A 6,641-nucleotide genomic window follows, 5' to 3' on the forward strand; every position below is an offset into this window, starting at 1 on the left:
CCCTAACCCTAACCCTAACCCTAACCCTAACCCTAACCCTAACCCTAACCCTAACCCTAACCCTAACCCTAACCCTAACCCTAACCCTAACCCTAACCCTAACCCTCTTTCTTACACTAAAACCCTAACCCTTACTCTTACTTACACTCTTATCTCTAACCTACACCCTCTCTTCTACTTTCACCCTAACCTTTTTTTTTCTTACTCTTTCTTACCTTCTTCTTCTTTACTCTTTTTCTCTACCTTTTTCTTATCTCTTTTCTCTTTTACTCTTAACACTTACCTTCTTCTACCTACCTCTCTTTAACTCCTTACTCTCTTCTTTACCTTACACTTACCTTCTTTATCCTTCTTTACAACTTTAAAACCTCCTTTCTTCTTCTTTTTCTTTTCACCTACCTTTTCCTACTCTTTCCCACTTACTTCTCTCTACTAATCTCTTTTCTAACACCAAAACCCTAACCCTCTTCTTACTCTAAAACCCTAACCCTTTTCTCTACTACTACTACTTCTACCTCTACTCCCTTTTTCCCTTTTCTTTTCTTTTCCTCTACTCTTTTCCAATCTTTCTTCTCCTTTTCCTTCTATCCTTACTTCTCTTTCTACTACTACTTTTACTTTTACTTTCTTTTTCTTACTTTCTTCACACTCTACTTTACTTTCCTTTCCCCTCTTCTCTTTTCACCTCTTTCTCTTCTACTCTTCTTTTTCCCAATCTTTAAACTCCTCTAACTCTTCTTTCTAACTTAATCCTAACCTCTCCTATTTCCTCCTCTCTTAACCCTTACTCTCATCCTTTCCCCTTCCCTTACTTCAACCTTTTCCTTTACCCCTACACTCTCTCTCCTTACACTCTTTCTTCTCTTTACTCTCTTTCTCCCTTACTCCTACATTTTCTCACTCTCTTTCACCTTCACTTCTACTCTCTTCTTCTTAATTCTTCCTCTTAACTCTCCTTCTTTTTCTACTCTTTTACTCCTAATACTTATTTCCTTCTACTTAATTTTCTCTAACATCTTACTTTCTTCTTTAACCTACACCTACCTTCTCTTCTACCCTCCTTTTTAACACTTTTACTTTACTTCTTAACTTTTTTTTTCTTAAACCCTAACCCTCTTTCTATACCAAAACCCTAACACTTACTCTCACACTCTTCTTTATCCTTATATTAAAACTTTTACACTTTCTCTTCCTTACCTCTACTATCTTCCTTATTCTAACCTTTACTCTCTACTTCTCTTCTTAACTCTTTCTCTTACACCCTACCTTCTCTCACTCTTAAATCCTTTTTCACTCCTACTTTTTCTTTCTCTCTATTACCTTTACTTCCACTTACTTCTACTTTTACTATCTTCTTTACTCTCTCTTCTACCTCTACTCTTCTCTTTCTACTCTCTCTCCTACTTTCACTCTAACCTCTCTTCTTACACTAAAACCCTAACCCTTATCTCTACACTCTTTATCTCTTTCACTCTAACCTCTCTTCTTACACTAAAACCCTAACCCTTATCTCTACACTCTTTATCTCTTACTCTCTTTCTCTCTTATCTTTATCTTCTCCTACTCTTTTTTACCCCCTTCTACTTAACTCCTTCTCTCTACTTTTTTCTTCTCTCTACTTTTTTCTTCTCTCTTTACTTTTCTACTTTTAATACTTACTTCTCTCTACTACCTCTCTCCAACCCATTACTTTCTTTTTTACCTTCTACTCACCTTCTTTCTTCTTTCTTAATACCTTAAAACTCTCTTTCTTCTTTCTTTATTTTCTTATCCTTCTTTTAACCTACCTTTACCTACTCTTTCCACCTACTTTTCTCTACTAAATTATTTTCTAACACCTTAACTTTACTTTTTAACTATTCTTTTTTTCTAAACCCTAACTCTCTTCTTACACTAAAACCCTAACCCTTACTTCTACACTCTTTCTTACACTAAAACCCTAACCCTTACTCTTACACTTTTCTTTACTCTTTACTCTTACTTTCACCTTCTTTCTCTTCTACTTACATTCTTACTTCTTTATAATCTCTAAAACTTTTCTTCTAACGTAATCCACCATCGAGTCGCGCACACCATCGAGTCGCGCACCTCTGCCAAGACCTTACCACCACCTACCATCTATCGTGATGCTACAACCCCATGATCTTGAGGCGCTCCCTTGTGAAGATAGGATAATCCTTGCTATCCAAGCTATGAGACTCGACGCGTCAATGAGCCAACGCCGCGCTGCAGCCACGTACAACGTTCCTGAAAGTACCCTTCGCAACCAACGCGCTGGTTAAACTTCACGACGCGATACCCAACCCAATCGATTAAAGATTACAAAAGCTGAGGAGGAGACAATTATACAATATATAAGGAAGCTTGACGCACAAGGGTTTGCCCCTACGTTTACCTACATACGCAGTATGGCTAATTAACTCCTGGCTGTACGTGGCGGTGGTGAGGTTGGAGTCAACTGGGTATACCGTCTGATTAAGCGGAGATCTGAGATTAAATCTCAGGTAACTAGACTTTGGGATCACCAGAGGATCCTCTGCAGTAATCTAGCTGTTATTAGTCCCTGGTTTGATCTTGTACGTAACGTCAAAGCCAAGTATGGCATCCTGGACCAAGATACCTACAACTTTGACGAGACAGGCTTCCAAATAGGTGTTGGGGGGTCTGTTAAGGTGGTTACTGCGTCTGAGAGACGTGTTAAGCCACTTGGAGTCCAGCCTGGTGATCGTGAATGGGTAACGTTGATTGCTGCAATCAACGCCATAGGGTGGGTTATCCCACCATTCTTTATCTTTAAAGCGAAGCACTACAACCAAGCCTGGTATCACCAACAAGACAAGGAGTGGAGAATAGCTGTCAGCGATAATGGCTGGACTACAAACAAGATTAGATTTGCCTGGTTGAAGCACTTTATCCAGCATACAACAGCCCGCACGGTGGGTGGTTATTAACTGCTTATTATCGATGGCCACGAGAGCCACCAATTGCTCCAGTTTCAAGACCTTTGTGAGGAAAGCAAGATTATTACTCTCTGTATGCCTGCTCATACCTCCCATATCCTCCAGCCGCTTGACGTGGGTTGCTTTGCTGCCTTAAAGCGTGCGTACAAGAAGGAAATTAATGTCTTGGCAAACAGTCATATCAACCATATTGACAAAAAGGCGTTCTTAGCTGCGTACGAAGTGGTTCATAAGGATGCCTTTTCATCTAATAATATTAGAGCTGGGTTTAAGGCAGCTGGGTTAGTCCCACATAACCCAGAGACAGTGCTATTAAAGCTTAATGTGAAGCCTCGTACGCCAACACCACCTTTACCTGGGTTAACCCTATAGCAGCCTAAAACACCAAGCAACGCTGCTGAGATTTTGGCTTAATCAGCGTTGGTTGAAAAGAGGATAAGGAACCACCGGAGCTCGTCACAAGAGTCAGTACTTGAGATGGTGCAATAGTTGCAAAAGGGAGCTGTAATACTAGCATATTCACAGGTGCTTTTAGCAGGTGAAGTAATCAAGCTTCAAGCAGCCAACAACGCTGCTTCTGAGCGTAAGAAGCGAAAGAAGAAGCGGATTTAGAAGGGTGGTACCCTATCACAAGCAGAGGCAGAGGAAATTATCGCCCAAAGGGATGCTGAGGCTCAGGTTGAGGTAGATAGGCGTACAGAGAGGGTCCAAGCAGGTGTTAGCAACAGGGGTATTCCCCACTGTGGGAGGTGTGGTAAGGCAGGACACAACAAGCGCACTTGCAAGAAGGATGTAGTTGGATCAGGCGATTAATTTAAGCTATCTTGCACTGTTATATCTTGTTGTGGTGTTGAGTTATTAGCGTTGTATAGTAGGTAGCTGCATAAGGTGCGCGACTCGATGGTGTGCGCGACTCGATGGTGGATTACGTTACTACTTCTTCTTCTTTACTATTTCTTCTCTCTTCTTATCTTTTCTCTTACCTCTACCCTCCTTCTCTTTTTCTTCTACACCTCTACTCTAAACTCTTCTTATACTTCTCTTAACATCTCTTTTCCTCTTTTCTAATTTCTACTTTTCTTATTCTTCTTTCTTTATTTTCAAACTACTTTTTCTTTAACCCTTAACTTTTCTTTACTACTTTCCCTTCTAAACATCTTACCTTCCTTCTATACAACTACTTCTTTCTAATTTTAATCCTTCTTCTTCTTCCTTCTTCTTTTATCTTTACTTACTTTATCTTTTACTCTTCTCTCTTTTCTTTCTTAAACTTTACCTCTCTTCCTACACTAAAACCTTAACTATTAATTCTACATTTTTCTTTACTTTCTCTCTTACCTTTATCCTTTACCTTCTTAACTTTTTCTTCTTCTTTTTACTCTTTTCTTTCTCTTCTTCTCTAACTTTTTCTATCTACTAAACTATTTCTATTTTTAACTTTCTTCTTCCTTCTTTTTATCTCTCTTCTTACACTTCTACCTACTTCTTTCTTTATCTATTTCTACTTCTTTTCTCTTAACCCCCTTCTACTCTTTCTATATTAACACCCTAACTCTCTTCTAACTCTAAAACCCTAACCCTCTTCTTACTCTAAAACCCTAACCCTTACACTTACCCTCTTCTTCTCCCTTACCTCACCCTACTCTTTTCTATACTCTATTTTTTTCTTCACTTTGCTCTTCTCTTTATCCTACTCTCTCCTACTTCTTCTTCCCTTACCTTTTTCTTCCCTCTACTCTTCTACTCTTAACACCTATTCTCTAATCCTTACTACTTTCCTCTATTCTTTCTACTTACCTTATCCTTTTCTTTCTTTGTTCTACTACTCCTAACCCTTCTCTATTCTTTATTAATTTTTCTTTAATCTATTACTCTTTCTTTTACTATTTACCTTCGTCTCTCTTTTCTAATACTTTAAATTTTACTCTTCTACTTTTTTTTTAAACTCCTACTCTCTTCTCATATTAAAACCCTAACTAATAATACCATTACTTTCTTATCTCTTAATTTTCTTTTATACTATTTTTTTTATTATTTCTATCTTCCCCTACTTATAAACAACTCTTAACTCTATTTCTTTTTACTTAACTACTACTATGCTTTTTTTCTTCTTTGTTTTCTTTTTCCTTACTACTATTACTACGCCACTGTCTTTTTCTCTCTCTTCTGTTCCGCTCCGCGGTCTTAACCACCTTCCCTCCTTTACTCTCTTCTGTTCCGCTCCGCGGTCTCAACCACCTTCCCTCCTTCACTCTTAACCGCTCCGCTCTGGGGGCACATCCACAGGCCCCTCCGCCCACCCCTCTTTCTCCCTTACCCTCTTCTCCTCAACTACTATTTCCTTTCTCCTTCTTTTACTTTCAACTTAATACTTACCTTTCCTATTATTAACTTTCCCTTTCCTCCTCTCTGCTTTCTTGTGACACCTGACGGGCCTACTATCTACCCCCCTCTTGCGCGTCACGGTCTTTTTGGTTTACGGGCGCGTCTCCCTACCGCTCAATATGCCCTGTGCACTCTCGGACGGGTTTCCGTCATACCCTCTACTAGTTGCCGGCCTACAAATGCGGGTAACCCTAACCCTAACCTTGACCTGTGTCTGGTCCTGAACCCAACTTCACTTATCTAACGTCTTTGTTACGCTTACTCTCTTGTGACGCCTTACGGGCCCCCTACCGGTTCTTCTCCCCTAAACGCTGTCTCAATCATTTCTACGGCTTAATGCTGTGCTCTTCTGCTTTTAACAACTGATCTGCTTGCTCTGTTAACCTTCTCGCGGGTTACGGGGCCTTTTACGGGCTGTTTGCTGTCGTCTCTTACTAGTTATGGGTCATGCTCTGTAACTGCCCGCCTTCCCTCCCTCTCCACCCTTTCGCCTTTCTCCAACAGTCTTGACCACGCTTCCGTTGACGCTTGCTGCACTCTCGGACGGACGGGTATCTGCTACACCCCTGTTACGCGTCACTAACGCACTGGTTACGGGGGCCTCTTCACGGGTTACGGACCTCTCTACAGGCTTGGGGGCACCTCTACGGGTTGTACGCCTTACTGTCGGCCTCTTCTTGCTCTGTGCTATTGTTAACTACTTCGCTCGGCGTCCTTGTAATACATTATCACGGCTTACCTCTCTACTGCTTTGCTATGTTGACCTCTCGATGATACCTCATCATGGCTTCGTCGCCTACCTCTTCTCTTTTCTTAACTGCTGCGCTTCTTGTGCCTCCCTACGGGCCTTCCGCCCACCCCTTCTACTTCACTGCTGCGCTCGGCTTCTTTGTGACACCTTACGGGCCCACCTCCCACCCTCTTCTCCCTTCTTCTCGACAACCCTCTCTTAAAACACCCACGGGCCCACCGCCCACCCCTTCTTCTACCCTCTTCTCTCCCTTATCCTTTGCTCGTGATACCTTATCACGGCCCCACCCACCTCCCCTCTTTCTCCTTCACCCTCTACTGCCCCGCCCGACTGCTTTGTAACACCTGACGGGCCTACCGCCCACCCTTCTTTCACGCACTACAACATCTACGGGATTAGGAATGCCTTTCTGGCTGCGGCACCACGATTGGGTTTGCTAAACTTCCCCTAACTACTGTTCCATCTTGTGACAATACTCTCTAAACGCCTAAAACACCTTTTTAAATGCCTCCTCCTCTCTACATTGTACTTTTCCCTAATTTTTG

The 6,641-nt window shown here is 41.5% G+C and overlaps 18 annotated features.

Moving 5' to 3' along the window:
• Positions 1 to 106: a telomeric repeat.
• Positions 107 to 2,028: a dispersed repeat.
• Positions 1,687 to 1,779: a tandem repeat.
• Positions 2,029 to 2,043: 15 nt separating the features above from the next.
• Positions 2,044 to 3,893: a mobile genetic element.
• Positions 2,422 to 2,927: a mobile genetic element.
• Positions 2,422 to 2,948: a mobile genetic element.
• Positions 2,443 to 2,795: a mobile genetic element.
• Positions 2,449 to 2,906: a mobile genetic element.
• Positions 2,449 to 2,948: a mobile genetic element.
• Positions 2,545 to 2,924: a mobile genetic element.
• Positions 2,953 to 3,257: a mobile genetic element.
• Positions 2,953 to 3,272: a mobile genetic element.
• Positions 2,953 to 3,311: a mobile genetic element.
• Positions 2,953 to 3,323: a mobile genetic element.
• Positions 2,956 to 3,263: a mobile genetic element.
• Positions 3,894 to 6,641: part of a mobile genetic element that runs on past the window's edge.
• Positions 4,949 to 5,004: a tandem repeat.
• Positions 5,298 to 5,377: a tandem repeat.

The sequence above is a fragment of the Ascochyta rabiei genome, chromosome 11 (genome assembly GCF_004011695.2).
Source record: "Ascochyta rabiei chromosome 11, complete sequence".
Taxonomy (NCBI): domain Eukaryota; kingdom Fungi; phylum Ascomycota; class Dothideomycetes; order Pleosporales; family Didymellaceae; genus Ascochyta; species Ascochyta rabiei.